Genomic DNA, 19,173 nt, shown 5'->3' on the forward strand with positions numbered 1-19,173 from the left:
ATGACGGTATGCGCGCTGTTTGGCTGCTTTCCGGTCTGATATTTTATCAGATCAGACCATTACCATTGTGATTGGTCCGGATTGCGTATCAGATTTGCAACTTTGTTTACAATTTTCACAGCACAAAATCAAACAAAACTAAAGGCGAACAAAGAAAACGAAGGAATTAACGGCAAACGAGCTCGAAGTGGATGTGAAAAATGGAATGAAGACCAGTAAGATGAGAACAAAGAAAACTTTAAGATGAGAACAAAGAAAACTTTATTACAAACCAGAAAGCTAAAAACACAATTAGAAAAACCAAGTTGGACATGAGCATGCTCCATAAATATATAAACAGCATCAGAAAAAAAACACAGATTGAAAGTTTGCCAGCTAATGGCCGGACCATCTGTTAGCAAGTTCTTCACAGAGGTGAAAAAAGTGAACAGATCTGACTACGAGCCCAGCACCATCAGCAGCTGATACCGGAAGGTTGCGTGTTAATTTATATATATAATAGCCATATAATAAACAAATTCTTAGCCTCGCTTGCTCATTTAATTATCCTTTAGTGTCACCACTGTTTCTGAGAACTGTTTCACATCCGTGTTGCATGGAGTTGACCAACTTGTGAACAGGTATCCAAAACCAGGACAATTGGACAACATTCCACAATTCCTCGTTGCATTTCTTAGTTTTCCCTCAGAAGCATTTTGATCTTTAAACACCGTTATTATTTTGAATACAACTGCATGTATAAAATGTTTGTTGTGCTTAAAACCTTTCTTGTTGGTTGCTTTCTGAATGGCAGGTGCCGTACGTACTTTCTTAGGTGGAGCAGATTTTTGCCTCGATGTTTGCAATAAATGTTTTTATGCACACTGCATGGTGAATCATATTTGTTGTGTGGTATGTTATTGATGCCCAGAAACACCTTTTCTGTAATATGACTGATGTCTTATATGTCCATCTTGGAGTGTAAGTTCAAAGGTTATGAGAGATTTACTTGTGGGTATTCCTGTCACCTCTGACTCCTAAACCCCTCTATTCCTCCATGTACCCCCATGTCCTCTAAATGATTTGATTATTCCCTAAGTTCTTGCTCGACTCGAAGCTTCCACATGTATACACAAATTGGAATTGAAACTAATTTATACCACGCTTGGCACTCTAATATAATGATGTAACATTAACTTTAGCAGATTTAGAGATTTTTTTTTTTTTTTTTACTTTTCTATGAAGACTATGGCCCTCCATAAATAGGCTATATGGGCACAATGTAAAATCCTTAATATTGAAAGTACATTTATTGGTCTGTTCACTGGTCAGCCATGCTGCTGATGTGCTGGGAAATTTTTTAAACCTCTTCATTTGAAGTGTGGACTGCAAAATTCTTCACCTGAAAGACTGTGACCCAACCCCTCCATCCAAAACAGAATTGGGATGCTCCCCACCCCCCATGTGAATGCCTTAAATGAAGGGGTAGCAGTGGCACTGGGTTTGTAGAAAACTCAAACGTACGAGGTCTATTAGAAAAGTATCCGACCTTATTATTTTTTTGAAAAACCATATGGATTTGAATCACGTGTGATTGCGTCAGACAAGCTTGAACCCTTGTGCGCATGCGTGAGTTTTTCCACGCCTGTCGGTTGCGTCATTCGCCTGTGAGCAGGCTTTGAGTGAGGAGTGGTCTAGCCCCCTCGGCGGATTTTCATTGTCAGGAAATGGCGGAATGATTTGGGCTTTTTTTCCATCAGAATTTTTTCAGAAACTGTTAGAGACTGGCAGCTGGAAAACATTTGAAAAATTTATCTGGCTTTCGGTGAAAATTTTACGGGCTTCACAGAGAATAAGGACTGTTACTACAGCTTAAAGGACGGCTTTAAGGACGCTCGGCGCGCCGCGGTCCGTGCCACCGAGAGCCACAAACCACCGGATCATTTCTAAACGGATGGCTCTGTGGAGCCGGACCGTCGTGTGCACTTTCTCTGGTTATCACAAGAGCTGGACATCAACCATTTTCTGGCAGATTTCACTTTTAACAAGAGATTTTGTCATGGAAAGCCGAGCGGAGGCTTCGCGCGTCACGATGGATTCGCTACTGGAGCGAGACAAAACCACCTCTGTTTTGGTCTCACAGGACGGCTTTGAGATGGCGTTCAGACAGCTGTCGGTGGTTTTTCCATCAAGTGATTATCCGAGAAATTGTGGATGTGCCTGGACATGCCAGAACATGTCCCGTGAGGCTTCATCATGGCGTTGCTTTGCGCCATGCGGCACTGCCGCGACGCGCGGAATTCCTCCGCACGTCTGTCTCAATGTGCCGAAAAAGTGCTGATGTCCACGTCTTTTCACAATTCCTGTGCTAGTCAGACGACGTCCAGTTTGGAAATGAACGGCACATTCCACTGTTACAGGAGTTTTTGTCATGGAAAGAATGGAGGCTTCACGCGTCACGGCAGTGCCGCATGGCGCACAGCAACGCCGTGATGAAGCCTCACGGGACATGTTCTGGCATGTCCAGGCACATCCACAATTTCTCGGATAATCACTCGATGGAAAAACCACCGACAGCTGTCTGAACGCCATCTCAAAGCCGTCCTGTGAGACCAAAACAGAGGTGGTTTTGTCTCGCTCCAGTAGCGAATCCATCGTGACGCGCGAAGCCTCCGCTCGGCTTTCCATGACAAAATCTCTTGTTAAAAGTGAAATCTGCCGGAAAATGGTTGATGTCCAGCTCTTGTGATAACCAGAGAAAGTGCACACGACGGTCCTGGCTCCACAGAGCCATCCGTTTAGAAATGATCCAGTGGTTTGTAGCTCTCAATGGCGGCACGGAGCGCTGCGCGCCAAGCGTCCTTAAAGCCGTCCTTAAAGCTGTAGTAACAGTCCTTATTCTCTGTGAAGCCCGTAAAATTTTCACCGAAAGCCAGATAAATTTTTCGAATGTTTTCCAGCTGCCAGTCTCTAACAGTTTCTGAAAAAATTCTGATGGAAAAAAAGCCCAAATCATTCCGTCATTTCCTGACAATGAAAATCCGCAGAGGGGGTGGACCACTCCTCACTCAAAGCCTGCTCACAGGCGAATGACGCAACCGACAGGTGTGGAAAAACTCACGCATGCGCACGAGGGTTCAAGCTTGTCTGACGCAATCACACGTGATTCAAATCCATATGGTTTTTGAAAAAAATAATAAGGTCGGATACTTTTCTAATAGACCTCGTATGAATGATGTGTCACTTTGTGCACATTTGATCTAGTTGCTGTTGGTACAAATGTAAAGGTTTTTCAAACAGTTTCACAATGTATACATGCTTTGTAAATAACATGACACACTGTCAGGTGTGGAATGAAAACACATACATCATGATGCATTGAATAGGTGGTTGGAAATCCAACAGCATCATTCCCTGAAGTTGTGAATAAGTTCATAATTGGATTTACTAGTTTTTTTTTTCCATTTTAATTTAAATCCTTATAAATAGATGTCTAACGTGTGTCACAGCATTGAACTTTACCACAAAATTTGTTTCTTTTGAACAAAGTATAACTACATTTGTCTTTGAAAATGCTTTTGGGGAAAAACAATGTATTTTTTCACTTCAACCCAGATCTGTAAATTTTGCCACTGAGGAAAATTCCCATAAGTTTCTTTCCTCAGCCCTTTGCCGTTCTTGCATATTTCATATAATAGTTAGTCACCCAAAATGGACCAACAGGTATTCTAGCTTGAATACTGTAATGGTCGTATTCTCCAATAACACAAATTCAATTAAAAAGATCCACAGAGGTGTGGCTGGAGTTTAAAGTTGGACAAAGGCATGGAGGGTCCAAGAAATACACTGACCAAAGAAAATATTGCTCACATTGTTTGAACAGACCTCATATGAGTCCAACATCCAGGTTTATGGAGGAGATTACATATGCTGCCAAAACTGAATAAGGGGGAAAAAATAAGTAAACAACTTGAAAATATCGTGCAAAGGACAATGAGGCATAATAATCGAGCACTTACAGCCTACAATTTTTAGATCAATCTTGGAAATGCAAAGGCAATAAAACAAATAACTGCAGGTCATCCACATATGTGTACTCCAAGTGTCCTGTGTATGTGGGCTTTGCCAGTTTTATATCCTTGAAGTCCCAGAACTACCAACACTGGAAGGCCCACAGCAATTGCTGGGAAAAGCTGCTTCCTCAAGGTGGCGTCACACTCCAACCAGTGACAACAGATCAGAGGGCCCTTGTTTCTACCTTTTTGCACACCCCTGATCACTGAGAAGCTTAAAATACAGATGCTTTCTGGACCAGCATCTTGGATGACTTCACACATCAGCACGCTGTGTTCCTTGTTACCAAGTTAAAATAAATCACTGTCCAAACCTTGTCTCCCAGTGCAGTAAAATTATGTGCATATGATTTCATTGTTTTTATTCATAACTCTTGACACAGCTGGTGCACAGTAAATTTTGCTGAGTAAAATTTACTCTGCTGGGATAACATTTGGTCTCAGTCTAAATAGAGTAAAGTACGCTATTATAGAGTGAAATCAACTTTATTGTTAAATCACGTGTTTCTACTCCAATAAGTTGATTTTACACTGTGATAGAGTTGATTTAGCACGGTGGTAGAGTATATTTAACTATTTGGAATGGGACCAAATGTTATCCAAAGCAGAGTAAATTTGACTGCAAAATTTACTGTGTGGATGCAGTATTTTTCCACTTATGATTCTTTTCTGTTATAGTTTCCACATTTTACTGTCAGCTTCCTTTTATCTTAATGTCATTTTAACACGTATTTATTTATTTAATTTTTTTGCCATCACATCTAAAACAACAAATTAGGCCATGGGCTTGGTAGCGCCCATGTGCAAATTTATATCTATTTTTTTCATATTATACAAAGGACTGCAACTATTAGTTTCATTATTAGTTCATCTGATCATTATTTTTCAATGAATCCATTAGATATTTGGTTCATAAAATGTAATAAAATAGTGAAAAAATGTCAGTTTTCCCAGAGCCCAAGAAGATACCCTCAAATGTCTCGTTTTGTTCACAACTAATTATCAAGGTATGTCATTAAATAGAAGCAGTGTACCTGCATATTGATCTGGAATAAGATTTAAATTAAGATGAAAGGTATGTGTATGTTTATAAGATTGGTTTATGTAAAAACTGATTTATACATGTAACATTGACCCACTTTTACTATCATTACTTTGTGCGGTGTACCATAAGAATAAAGTAAATAAAATTTTCAAGATAAGCAGATACATGTTTGTTCTTTCAGTGGTCGCAGCATGTTTCTTAGGTAATAAAGAACATTACCAACACCTCATCTTAATTACGGGTGCCACAATATCGTATTATATACTATACAGTTGTGTGCAAAAGTTTGGGCACCCCTGATAATTTTCATGATTTTCCTTTATAAATCATTGGTTGTTTGCATCAGAAATTTCAGTTAAATATATCATATAGCAGACGAACACACTGATATTTGAGAAGTCAATCAATCAATCAATTTTATTTATATAGCGCCAAATCACAACAAACAGTTGCCCCAAGGCGCTTTATATTGTAAGGCAAGGCCATACAGTAATTACGTAAAAACCCCAACGGTCAAAATGACCCCCTGTGAGCAAGCACTTGGCGACAGTGGGAAGGAAAAACTCCCTTTTAACAGGAAGAAATCTCCAGCAGAACCAGGCTCAGGGAGGGGCAGTCTTCTGCTAGGACTGGTTGGGGCTGAGGCGAGAAGTGAAATGAAGTTTCTAGTATTTACAGAAAGTGTGCAATAATTCTTTAAATAAAATTGGGCAGGTGCATAAATGTGGGCACCCTTATCATTTTATTGATTTGAATACATTTAGCACTAATTATTGGAACACAAAATTGGTTTGGTAAGCTCATTGACCCTTGACCTCATTACACAGGTGAAGCCAATCATGAGAAAGGGTATTTAAGGTGGCCATTTGCAAATGTTTCCCTTCTTTGCTTCTCTTCTAATAAGTGGCATCATGCGAGCCTCTAAGCAACTCTCAAATGACCTGAAAACAGACTGTTCAACATCATGGTTTAGGGGAAGGATACAAAAAGCTAACTCAGATATTTCAGCTGCAGTTTCCACTGTGAGGAACATAGTGAGGAAATGGAAGACCGCAGGCCTGAATTGGCAGACCAAGAAAACTCTCAGACAAGCTGAAGCAAAGGATGGCGAGAACTATGGTTGAGCCGAGTACTCGTTTCAGACAAGTATCCAGTACGGATAAAGCATTTTTGACAAGCACGAGCATGATCCGAATAAAACTCATCAATATCTGTGCTCATGCTGAAGGAAAATCCTGATTGGCTAACTGACTGTCTTCACGCTCTGTGATTGGCCAGTCACTCACAGCACCCGCCCCTCCCTACACAGACCTGTCTGTCTGCAGCTTCTCACACACACACAGACAGGATCTCTCTCTCTGTGCTTGGCTGGATTCTGCTTCACGTTGCTCTCAGTACTCTTCAAGTTTTCTTCAGGTCACCTCTTTTTCGGTTTGTCTGCTATTTCAGTTTACTTGGTGAACTTGTTTCATATCATATGCGGTGCTTTTGACAAGACAGCGCTGAAAATGGCTCATGTTGCGTCGGTCACTGCTTCCACTCCAGTCGGTTTTTTATTTATTTATCTATTTTTTAACTGTTTGTTTGCTCTTCATTTCGTTGGTGATATAAAGTCAGTTGGAAAACTTTGCTCCAACTGAATGCGGTGCTTTTGAGAAGAATACAGTGGACAAGGCTGACATTATTTCCCTGTTTGCCATCACTGGATGTTTGCATGAATCACCAAGTTCACACAGATCATTAAAAAATAAACAGTCTTACAGACCACTTACACACATACACACATATAGCTGAACACACAAAGTAGCCTATATTAATATTTTTATTGAATATGGCTGCATGCAGTATGTGACACTTTCTCACTGGCGTTCATAAAAATAAATTGGTCAGTCGAACAACCTCTCTCCCTCTCACACGTCACATTTTTTGCACTGTTCATATTTTAAATTAATTTTAAATATAAATATTAGCATTTTAGCTCAATAGCATCCAGATCATGTGATCAAATTACTCAAAATCAGTGTGGGATCATAGTACTCTACTGGTTGTTTTTCCATTTTAAATCTGTTCAGATTTTTAAATTAATTTTAAATGTAAATTTTTGCCTTTTAGCTCAATAGCTTCCTGTGGACGCCGTCGCTGTCCACTACCTTCGCTTGTTTACTGTAAACTTTAGAATGATTAAGAGGTTTTACATTGTCATCTGACAGTTAATAATCACATTATTAGTGTGAAGTTCGTTGATCCACAGCAGGATTGTTTTCCACCGGCGCGGCTCCACCGAGGCCCGAGGCGCCAGCGCGGAGTTATCTGACCATGGGTCCGAAGAAGGCACTGACGGCGGAGGAGGGAGACGATATCAAGAAGTCCCTGGACTTTTTGTCTGAGGAAATCTCTGTGGTTAAAATGCAGCAGAAATCCATTATGGAGCTGGTGGAAGAAGTGAAGGCTCTCCGGATCCAGAATGCCGAGAAAGACCGGCGTCTGGTGTACCTGGAGAACCGTGTTGCGGAGTTGGAACAGTACACAAGGATGAACGACGTTATTATTACAGGAATTCATATTAAACCTCGATCCTACGCACGGGCGGTGTCAGAAGACAGCGGAGGGGAGGCCAGTGAGCAGGAGGCCAGCTCAGTGGAACAGGTGGCTGACTTCCTGCAATCTAAAGGTATTCAAATGGACTGTAATAACATTGAAGCGTGCCACCCCCTGCCCAGGAGAGAGGATGGAGACAAGCGAGCAGTTATAATGAGGTTTGTCAACAGAAAACATAAAATGGCATTGTTAAAACAGGGACGGAAACTCAAAGGAACAAACGTATTCATCAATGAACATCTGACCAAAAGAAACGCAGACATCGCCAGGAAAGTTCGTTTCTTAAAAAAGCAGGGAAAAATTCAACAGACATGGACATCCAACTGCAAAACATTTATCAAATTGAATGGAACACCAGAACAAGCGAAGGTTATGGTAATCAGGAACATCGAGGATCTGGACACATACCACCAATAAGGTATGAGGACACAAACATCACAACACCATGACACAGACCAGAGGAACCTATTCATCTACTACATCATCTACATCTGGAGACAAGAAGGATATAACTCAAAGGATTGCTGATCATGGAAAAGTAGAACTGAGAACATTTAAATACACAGACCACAATGTACTGGACTTGGAGCACGACACAGACCCGGACAATAATTTCTTCTCAAATATCAATGACAGTTGTTGCTATTATACAGATGAACAGTTTAATCGGATCATTAAAACGGATAACAAATGATCAATAATCCATTTCAACAGCAGAAGTCTATATGCAAACTTTAACATTAAAGAATATTTAAGTCAATTTAAAAAAATATTTAACATAATTGCTATATCAGAAACATGGATCAATGAAGATAAAGGAATGGATTTTGAACTGGATGGATATGAATTTAACTGTGTAAACAGAAAGAATAAGAGTGGAGGAGGAGTGGCTGTGTATGTGGATAAGAACATGGATTATAAAATAGTAGACAATATGACAACTGTGATCGATAACTTATTAGAATGTATAACTATTGAAATATGTGAAGAAAAAAGCAAAAATGTATTAGTCAGCTGTATATATAGAGCACCAGGATCTAGTATTGAAACATTCACTGACTGTATGGGAAAAATGTTCTCAAAAACTAATCAAAAAACTGTTTATTTGTGGTGACTTAAATATTGATCTGCTTAATCCAAATAAGCATAAAATAACAGATGAATTTATCAGTATAATGTACAGTATGAGTTTATATCCAAAAATCACCAGGCCAAGCAGAATTACATCCCATAGTGCCACCTTAATTGATAATATATTCAGCAATGATATTGAGAATAACACTGTGAGTGGATTATTAATCAATGACATTAATCATCATCTACCAGTTTTCATCGTTTATAATAGAAACCATCGGCGGAATCAGCCAGAGGAGAAAATAAAATACAGGCGAGTGCGGACAGAGGAAAACATGAACACACTAAAGAAGGATTTACAGGAGCAAAACTGGGAAAAGGTATACAGTGAAAGTGATGTTGATAGTGCATATTAAACTTTTTTTTTTTACAAATATTTACATCATTATATGATAAAAATTGTCCAATTAAACAAGACTACAGAAAACAAAAAATCCAAGATCGACCATGGATGACGAAAGGGTTACGAAATGCATGTAATAAGAAAAATACACTGTATAGAGAATTCATAAAACTAAAGACTAAAGGGGCAGAAAATAGATATAAGAAATACAAAAATAGATTAACTAATATTATACGGGTATGTAGGAAGGAATATTATAGTAACATATTATATAATAACAAAAACAATATTAAAGGAATATGGGATATATTAAATAGCATTATCAAAAATGGTAATAAAAAACAGAGTTACCCTCAGTATTTCATTGATAATAATGTCAAGAAGGAAAATAAGGATGAGGCAGTCAACGGTTTTAATAATTTGTAAATATTGGACCAAGCTTGGCAGAAAAAAATCCAGATTCCCAACCTGAGGATTGGGATAATAATCTCATAGAAAGAAATCCCTGTTCAATGTTCCTCACAGCAGTGGATGGAAAAGAAATTATAGACATTGTGAATAATTGTAAATATAAAACATCTACCGATTTAAATGAAATTGATATGGTGGTGGTAAAACAGGTCATTGAATGGATTGTAGAACCATTAACATACATCTGTAACTTATCATTTCAAACCGGTAAATTTCCCAATCAAATGAAAATAGCTAAGGTTGTGCCGCTGTATAAGACTGGGGATAGACACCACTTCACAAATTATAGACCTGTTTCTTTGCTTCCACAATTTTCCAAATTATTAGAAAAGTTATTCAATAATAGATTAGACAAATTCATAAATAAATATAAATTACTTACTGATAGTCGATATGGATTCAGAGCACATAGTTCAACATCACTTGCATTAATAGAATCAGTTGAGGAGATTACAAACGCCATAGACCACAAATTACATTCAGTTGGAATATTTATAGACCTAAAAAAGGCTTTTGATACAATCAGTCATGACATATTAATCAATGAACTTGAACAGTATGGGATTAGGGGGTTGGTGTTGCACTGGGTGAGAAGCTACTTAAGTAACAGAAAACAGTTTGTGAAGTTGGGGGGAATATACGTCATCATGCATGGACAATGCTTGTGGCGTCCCACAGGGGTCAGTATTGGGTCCAAAACTGTTTCTAATTTATCTAAATGATATTGTCAATGTTTCCAAAATATTAAAATTAGTATTATTTGCAGATGACACAACCTTTTTGTGTTCAGGGGGGATTTGCAGGAGTTACTGAGGAGGATCAGTATAGAAATGGGAAAATTGAAAATATGGTTTGACAGAAACAAATTATCATTAAACTTAAGTAAAACAAAATACATGTTATTTGGCTATTGTAATACAGACATACAGGTTCAGTTACAAGTCGAGGGGGTAGATATTGAAAGGGTACATGAAACTAAGTTTCTGGGGGTGATAATAGATGATAAGATAAACTGGAAGACTCATATAAAACATATACAAAGTAAACTGTCAAGAAGCATTTCAGTTCTAAACAAAGCGAAACATATTCTGGACCACAACTCACTCCGCATTCTTTACTGCTCACTGGTTTTACCATATTTACAGTACTGTGCAGAGGTATGGGGTAATACTTATAAAGGTACAACACAATCACTATCAGTAATGCAGAAAAGAGCTATAAGAATTATTCATAATACTGGCTATAGAGATCATACAAATCCACTATTTTTACAATCCAAATTCTTAAAATTCACAGACTTGGTTCATTTTCAAACAGTACAAATCGTGTATAAAGCAATAAACAATTTACTTCCAGCAAATATTAAAAATATGTTTTTTAACAGATCAGGGGATTGCAGTCTGAGGGGGAAATTTAATTTAAAGCATCAGTGGGCACGAACAACATTAAAAGGTTTCTGTATTTCTGTCTGTGGGGTGAGGATGTAAATGGACTGCATTTATATAGCGCTTTTCCATCTGCATCAGACGCTCAAAGCGCTTTACAATAATGCCTCACATTCACCCCGATGTCAGGGTGCTGCCATACAAGGCGCTCACTACACACAATAGGGGATTAAAGACCTTGCCCAAGGGCCCTTAGTGATTTTCCAGTCAGGCGGGGATTTGAACCCAAGATCTTCTGGTCTCAAGCCCAACACCTTAACCACTAGACCATCACCTCCCCTAATGATGGATTGGATGTGGAACAGATTGGGAGTGGGGCTCAAGCAATGTCCAAGCATGAACCAGTTCAAACAGCGGTACAAAAATATGTTTTTTTCTAGGTATAGGGAGGAGGAAGGGTAATGAGGGTTAGGGTGTTTTTGTTTTTTGCTTCGGTTTGTAAATATATAGTATTTTGTACTTCCCTTTTCGGACATGTTGGGTACACAGTAGGAACTTTTTTGTTGTTGTCTTCACTGATCTATCTTATAATTGTTGTATCAAATGTTCAAAATAAACAGTTTTCATTCATTCATTCATTCAAAGTCTACAATACGGGCGCACTTGAAATGTTGGAGTGGCTTGCTCAGAATTGCTCTGTCACTGGAGCGAAGAAGAGGTTTAACCTGAACGAATGTCTGTCAAATATCCACAAGAGCGCAATTTAGAACTAGAAATTGGGGGGGACAAAGTGTGAGGCCCGCAGGGCCGAAGCCCATAAGCCAACAGTTTCTAGATAAGCTCAGATGCATTCTGAGCATCCAGAACAGTAATAATAATGTTTTGAGAAGACCATAAAGTGGACACCATTTGACTTATACAATTTGAAACTGTGGATATAACTAATTTATTCTGAGAATAGCCGGCACTGATTTTATTAACATCCTGGTGTAAGTAGAGAAGCTTGAATCTTTGACTGGACTGGGTTGCTTGACGTGAGGACGTTTCGCTTCAAATCACAGAAGCTTCCTCAGCTAAAATTCTTGCTCTGGTAGTCTGACTTCTGTCAGACTGCTGGAGTTTTTTAACCTAACCAGACCCGTCCTACCGAGAGGCCGACTGCTATAGGCTAGTGACTAAACAATAGCTCTAATTAGCACCTATTGTGCACTCTCCTAATGATGGGAGAGTGCACAATTGTACAGAAGTGCACAGAAGTCAGACTACCAGAGCAAGAATTTTAGCTGAGGAAGCTTCTGTGATTTGAAGTGAAACGTCCTCACGTCAAACAACCCAGTCCAGTCGAAGATTCAAGCTTCTCTACTGTGGAAACCACCTGGACAACTGAGAGCCTACACAGAAACATCCTGGTGTAAATAAGGTATCACCACGTGTAGAACTCAAAAAGAATGATAGGTTGAGTTTTCATTTAAAAAACAACTGCAATGTGGTAAAATGTATTCATAAATATGAAAGAACAGGCTCTTAATAATTATTAACTATCGCATACTGTATTTTTTTTCTCAAGATTTGTTTTTGCATAAGTTTGAAAAAACAACAGATCATAAGTTTAGGATAAATTACTTATCATGAATTTAATTTTTGAAGTGGCACTAATGACAACACTCATACTGAACATAATTTCGCTTGCATAGACTGATTTTGGAGATCAAGCAATAATTGAAGATGGGCTGAGAAAAATTAAACATTTCCAGGGAAGAAATCTACCATGTGGCGCTTGATTGCCGCTATGTGCTGTATATGCGTCATTTTATGGTGTCACCTTCACCGCTATATTAATCTCTGTTAGTGCAGCAGATAACTGAATAAATGCTTCAAATGGTGATGCAAGCACCAAATTTGGCACACGTACTCCTTACATTACTCTTTTAAAAATGCCGAGTGGCTACATCAACTTTCAATAGGTGGACAAGAAGCGGTCAATTGAAGAATTACACAGGGGACAAAATTTAAAAATGCTCCAATTATATTGAAAGGTATTCCATATTATTTGTCTGATCATAAAGATTTCAAAAATGTATAGTTTGGACTATCTGTGAATGAATGGTCTGGAATTTATTAATCCTATTAGCTCAACCAGTAATTTGCACCACTTTTTACCAAAACTGGAGCAACTTTAACTTTTCACCCCTGTACAAACTGAAATTGACCTTTCTCAGTGTTTTTGCTGTTTTTATCCCATAACTCCATAACATTCATTCACAGATAGTCCAAACTATACCTTTTTGGAATCTTTATGATCAGACAAATAATATGGAATACCTTTCAATACGATTGGAGCATTTTAAAATTTTGACCCCTGTGTGATTCTTCAATTGACCCCTTCTTGTCCACCTATTGAAAGTTGATGTGGCCACTCGGCATTTTTAAAAGAGTAATGTCTAAGGAGTATGTGTGCCAAATTTGGTGCTTGCATCACCATTTGAAGGATCCCTCAATAAATATTCACTTATTTGCTGCACTATACGAGTATGCGCAGAAACTCAAAGCAACACAGATGTTTGTCAGTCAGACACCTGGTGGAGGATTAGCGCCCCCTGCTGGAGGCCGGTTTCCCGTGCCCTGGGTTCAAACAGGTAAGGTTACCGTGCTGAACTGCGGTGCCATCCTGATCTCTTGCTTCTCATTGGTTTGAGATTGCGCACTTGGCCCAAATAAGTCGCTTCCTATTGGCCGGTTCACCTGCCAATCAAGTGCATTATTATATATTTTTTTTCCTCCACAGCGGACTCGGTCGCAGAGTAGCTCCTCGTCGGTGACATTGGTCAAGATGATTTGTACCCTGCAGTTCTTTTCCGAGGTTCCAGCAAGGTAATGACCGACGTTAAGATCGATTTTGTGTGAAAACCGCGCGGTATTTTCGTGATTTTGTGCACTGTGCGCGGGAGCGCGCTGCTTTCATGGGCATCCGCTCGTTTTATTGTTACCGACGGCTGGATGCTTGCAAAGATTTCTGATCTTGAAATGTCACGGGAAAGCCGGCGCGTTTGATCACGTTATTCAGTGATCATGCAGCCACCTGATTGGCTGAAGTGTCGACATGCGTGGAAGACTCCGTTATTGTGTTGATGCAGACCGATGCAGACAACAGGGTTAAATCGCTTTCATACGTCTAATTTTGTGAAAGCGTCATGCGAATGCATCACCTGGCACGCACGTGTGACTCACGCACACGTAAGAGATTTGTTTTCCGTCTGCTCGAGCAGGGGAAATGTTTGCAGGACCTGTTGCACCATGATGTCTTTCTTGTCCTTGTCTTCATGTGATGGGACTTTTTGATCCAAAGTTTGATGGGGGGGGTTGCACGGTGGATTAGTGGTTAGCACTGTTGCCTCACATCATGAAAGGCATGGGATCGATTCCCGCCTGTGGTCTTTCTGTGTGGGCCCCCTCCAGGTGCTCCGGCGTCCTCCCACATCCAAAGACATGTAGGTTAGGTGGATTAGAAACTTTTAAATTGTCCGTAGGTGTGTTTGTCTGTCTATTTGTGGCCCTGCGACAGACTGGCATCCTGTCCAACGTGTACCCCGCCTCACACCTTATGACTGCTGGGATAGGCTGCAGCCCCCCTGTGACCCTTAAGCAGTAGATGAGTGAGTGAGTGTGTTTGACTGATGAGGTGAGTGTTTTTTGTTCTCTAAACACTAACAGTACAGATACTTTGTGACGTGAAGTGCACATTGACTGACCTAATGGAGTGGTCTACTAGACCAATAATAAAACTCAAGCACCGCGCTGGAGGATCACAAACCTGCGCCAGTACTAGTTTCAAATTCCACAAAATATTACATTGTAAAAAAAAATTTCAAGGTCAAAGATGTGATTAAATGTTACGAGTATGTATTTAGTTCATGCCCTTGAATCTACATTTTTTTTTTTTTTTTGTGGTGTTGTCAGGTTTTTTTTTTTGTTTTGTTTCCAACTTTTTAAGTTTCTGAATTTTTCTCAGATAATTTTCACAGAACATTAGTTATCTTTGCTATGCACAACTTGTCATTGGTTTTTGGCACTTGGTTTCCGACTGACAACTGAAAGATTGACAAACGGGTGCAAAAGTGAAACCACCATCCAATTTTGGTGGTGTAGGTAAATCAATAACAGAAACATGAGAGTGAATGAGGCACTTTTGATAAAGATATAACGCAACCTGTACGCAAAATGGACTTTCAAATGTCCACAAAATCTGTAATCGAGATCAAACTTTGTCAGTCAATAGATACTATCCTACTTAACACTCTCAAATATGAAATGAGTTCGCGCTTTTGTGACAGTTATAGTTTTTTGAACATTTGTTCAATGTTAAAGACAGGGATTTTTTTCCTGACTTTGACCTATGACCTTGAAAATTGAATCAGGTCTTGCCTATCCAGCCTGTTCACAAACAAACAGGCGAAAACTTCACCTCCTCCAACTTCATTGGCGGAGGTAAAAATCTCGCATGATATAATGGTGATCTAGATCAGTGGTTCTCAGTCTTTTTACAATAAGTACCACCTTAGAAAATATTTGGCTTTCCAAGTACCACCGTTAAGACCAGAATTAAAATAATTCAACTCAATTAATTTATATAGTGCCAAATCATAAGGTAGTTTCCCTAGCAGAGCTGATTGCGACTCTCGTGAAGCATTGCTTCATTTTACTTCTTTCAGTAGAGAGTGGTGTCAGATTGATTTCATTTAAGTGTTGAACCCGTAAAGCATTAAATTCTTCATTATGAATAGTCTTCTGCAATTGTTTGTATTGATTCAATGAAAAGTTGTAGCCTTAACCTTTTTTGAAATAATGCAGCTGACTTAATTATAACATAAAAAAATGAGTTTGTTCGTTTGACTCTGCGTACCACCAGAGGGAGCCCGTGTGTACCACAGTTTGAAAAATATGGTTCTATGGTGTGAGCTTGCTGTGCCTCATGCTGGAGTGACATATACAGGGAAGGGATTTAAAAAAATAACTCAAATGGACAAAAAGTCTTGAAATTTGGACAGCTACGTCTGATTATTGTCTAATATGGTATGAAATTATCTGCATCCATTGCTGTATTTGTGCAATGGTTTTGTACAATTTTGTATACTTGACACTGGAACTCTGATATGGTTCAGATCCACTTCCACGAGTGGCCAAAATATTTGCAGGTCACAAAAAAGCATCTCATGAACAGAACTGGAACTTGAATTAAGTGAAAATAGATATGCAGCAACAGAGATGGATAGTCAGGTTATGTCTGTTTTCATGAAGTCTGCTAAAGGCTCGGTTGAGTTGCATAACACCATCCTGTATAAGGTTTTAGGCAGTGCATGGTGGGCACAGCTAACCAAAAAGTTAGCTTCGATAACAGATAATTAGCTAACTGAAAGCTTCCATTATTGTCTCCGGTACACTTGCAACTACTAACAAGCTGATTTTGAGTTTTAACACCACGATCACTTCTGGTAGCATCAGTGGCGACCACAGACCCAAACAATGAGTCAGCACTTCTGTCTTTGAGCGCCCTGCCCCCTGCTGGAAGCTCCTGCAAAGCTCAACTCTCTACTCAATAGCAGTGTCACCATAAGGCAGAGGTCTTGGAAAATAAAGCAGTGTGGATTTATGGTTTTGATTAATAAATAAAATTAATACCGAGAGAATAACTCCATTAATGTCATTTCTGTCATTTGTACAATGTTAAAATATAACATACATCTTAAACACAGATGCCAAAGAGATTATGGGTAAAATGTGCCTCCCCTAACACTGATTGGTTGACTCATTCATTCTATGTAAAAACCAACACAATGTGAGGTGTGCGCGTGTGGGTGTTTACGTATAAATGTGCTTTTGTAAAATATGCCCTTTTATTGGTTAAAAAAAAAAGCCATTTGCAAAAAGTCAAGTTGTGAACTGATTTAACAACCGTCTGATGTAACCGGAGTCAAAATAAATAGATTCTTAAAGCGGAAAAAGTCCAAATCGCTGAGAAATTTATCATAAAATAGGGTTCTAGCTAGCGCAAACTTGCATTATGGCCCGTTATGCTATAATTTTGGACTGTTGCGCTTATTTTCAATATAGCGTCTGTAATCAACTGTTTCTGCAGCGCAACTCCAGTTTGAAGCGTGAATCGAAGCAAGGGGAGGTGATGGTCTAGTGGTTAAGGTGTTGGGCTTGAGTCCAGAAGAAGATCATGGGTTCAAATCACTCAGGGCCCTTGGGCAAGGCCTTTAATTCCCTATTGCTCCTGGTGTGTAGTGAGCGCCTTGTATGGCAGCACCCTGACATCGGGATGAATGTGAGGCATAATTGTAAAGCGCTTTGAGCGTCTGATGCAGATGGAAAAGTGCTATATAAATGCAGTCCATTTATTCCCCAGCCTTCTGGACATGATGAAGGGACGTGGGCTGTCGTACCTGGCTTTTCCCCTTTGGGTACCCCTAGAATGGCCAATTTTTAGCTTGAATTTTCGAAAGCTTCCCCCCTTCTGCACCATCCCCCCGGTCGCTTCACTTCCTCGACATTACCGCTACGCTAAAATTTTATCCTAGCTAGAACCCTATGTGTTTACCGGAGATGGAGGCGGCCATCTCGGAATCCGCAATGTGAAGACGACATGCATTTTGATTGGTTTAAAAATCGCGGCGACTCTACCACCACAGATTCTCTTTATGCTTACATTGGCGGTGTGAGACGAGGCATAGTGCGGTATATCTCGATGCCCGACATCTTTCTCAGCTTCCCGCGCCAAATCTGTCTTCAACAAAATTTCTACCCGTTCACTAGTTCGTTGTTCAATTCGCTTTTAACTTCACAATTCGTCACAAACACAGGTATGTTAATGATTTAATGTTCAGATGAACTTATAGGAGATAATTTAGCAGAATTAATTTTATTTTTTGTTGTGAAATATTATGTTAAAGTAACGGCACATGGGAAACCCAGCGGTGTTAACGAAGTGTGTCGAAATGATAGAAAACCTGTAGATTTCTTTTGTTTCTGAATCGGTATAGAATGACTGATTAGATGCCATGTCAGTGTTCAGAGCAGACAAATAGGCTGACTGTATTTACTATAATAGCATGTATACATGTCATCTGTGATGGCATAGTGAATTGATCCTAAGCAGAATCTCATCAGTGTTATGTATCTTTATCTAGTCTGAAAGCAATTATCTAGTCTCTAGTCTGAAAGCATTATGAAGTTAACTAGTTCTTTGAATGTTGAGATTTTAATTGCCTAGTCTTTGAGCCCAATCAAAAACAAACTAAATCAATAAAGTTTTTTGCATGAGTTAGCTATATTTGTAAACTATTGTGGTGTTATATTCTGTATATACGAGGTCTGTTAAAGTATCGGACCTTTTTATTTTTTGCAATAACCTTATGGATTTGAATCACATGTGATTGCATCAGCCAAGCTTGAACCTTCGTGCGCATGCGTGAGTTTTTTCACGCCTGTCGGTTGCGTCATTCGCCTGTGAGCAGGCTTTGAGTGAGCACTGGTCCTCCCCCCTCGTCGGATTTTCATTGTGAGGAAAATGTCTGAACAGCTGGAGCAGCGCTGCATCAAATTTTTCCAGAAACTGTGAGAGACAGCCAGGTGGACACCATTCGGAAAATTCAGATGGCTTTCAGGGACGATTTTATGGGCATCACAGAGATTAAGGAGTGTTACAGCCGGTTTAAAGACGGTGCACAATGGCGGAGGGCGCGCCGCGCTCCGAGCGGCGATCGACAGGCTGAAACAACCAGATCATTTCCAAACTGAATGCTGTGTTGATCCGGGACGTCGTCTGACTACCACAGAAATGGCAGAAAAAGTGGACATCAGCACTTTCCCAGCACATTCCACTGTTAAAGGAGATTTTGTCATGAAAACAGGAGCAGAGGAATTCGCCACGGAGCCGCTAATGGCGCTGAACGAAAGCACCTCCGTGTTGGTCTCACAGGACATGTTGTGACATGCCCAGATCTTCGACAATTTCTCGGATACTCACTCAACTGAAAAGCCGAATGGTGGAAGAGCTGGGCATGTCCCGTGAGACTTCTAACACGGAGGTGCTTTTTGTTCTGCGCCATTAGCGGCTCCGTCCTGACATGCGAATTCCGCCACACG

The sequence above is a fragment of the Thalassophryne amazonica genome, chromosome 5 (assembly GCF_902500255.1).
Source record: "Thalassophryne amazonica chromosome 5, fThaAma1.1, whole genome shotgun sequence".
Lineage (NCBI taxonomy): Eukaryota > Metazoa > Chordata > Actinopteri > Batrachoidiformes > Batrachoididae > Thalassophryne > Thalassophryne amazonica.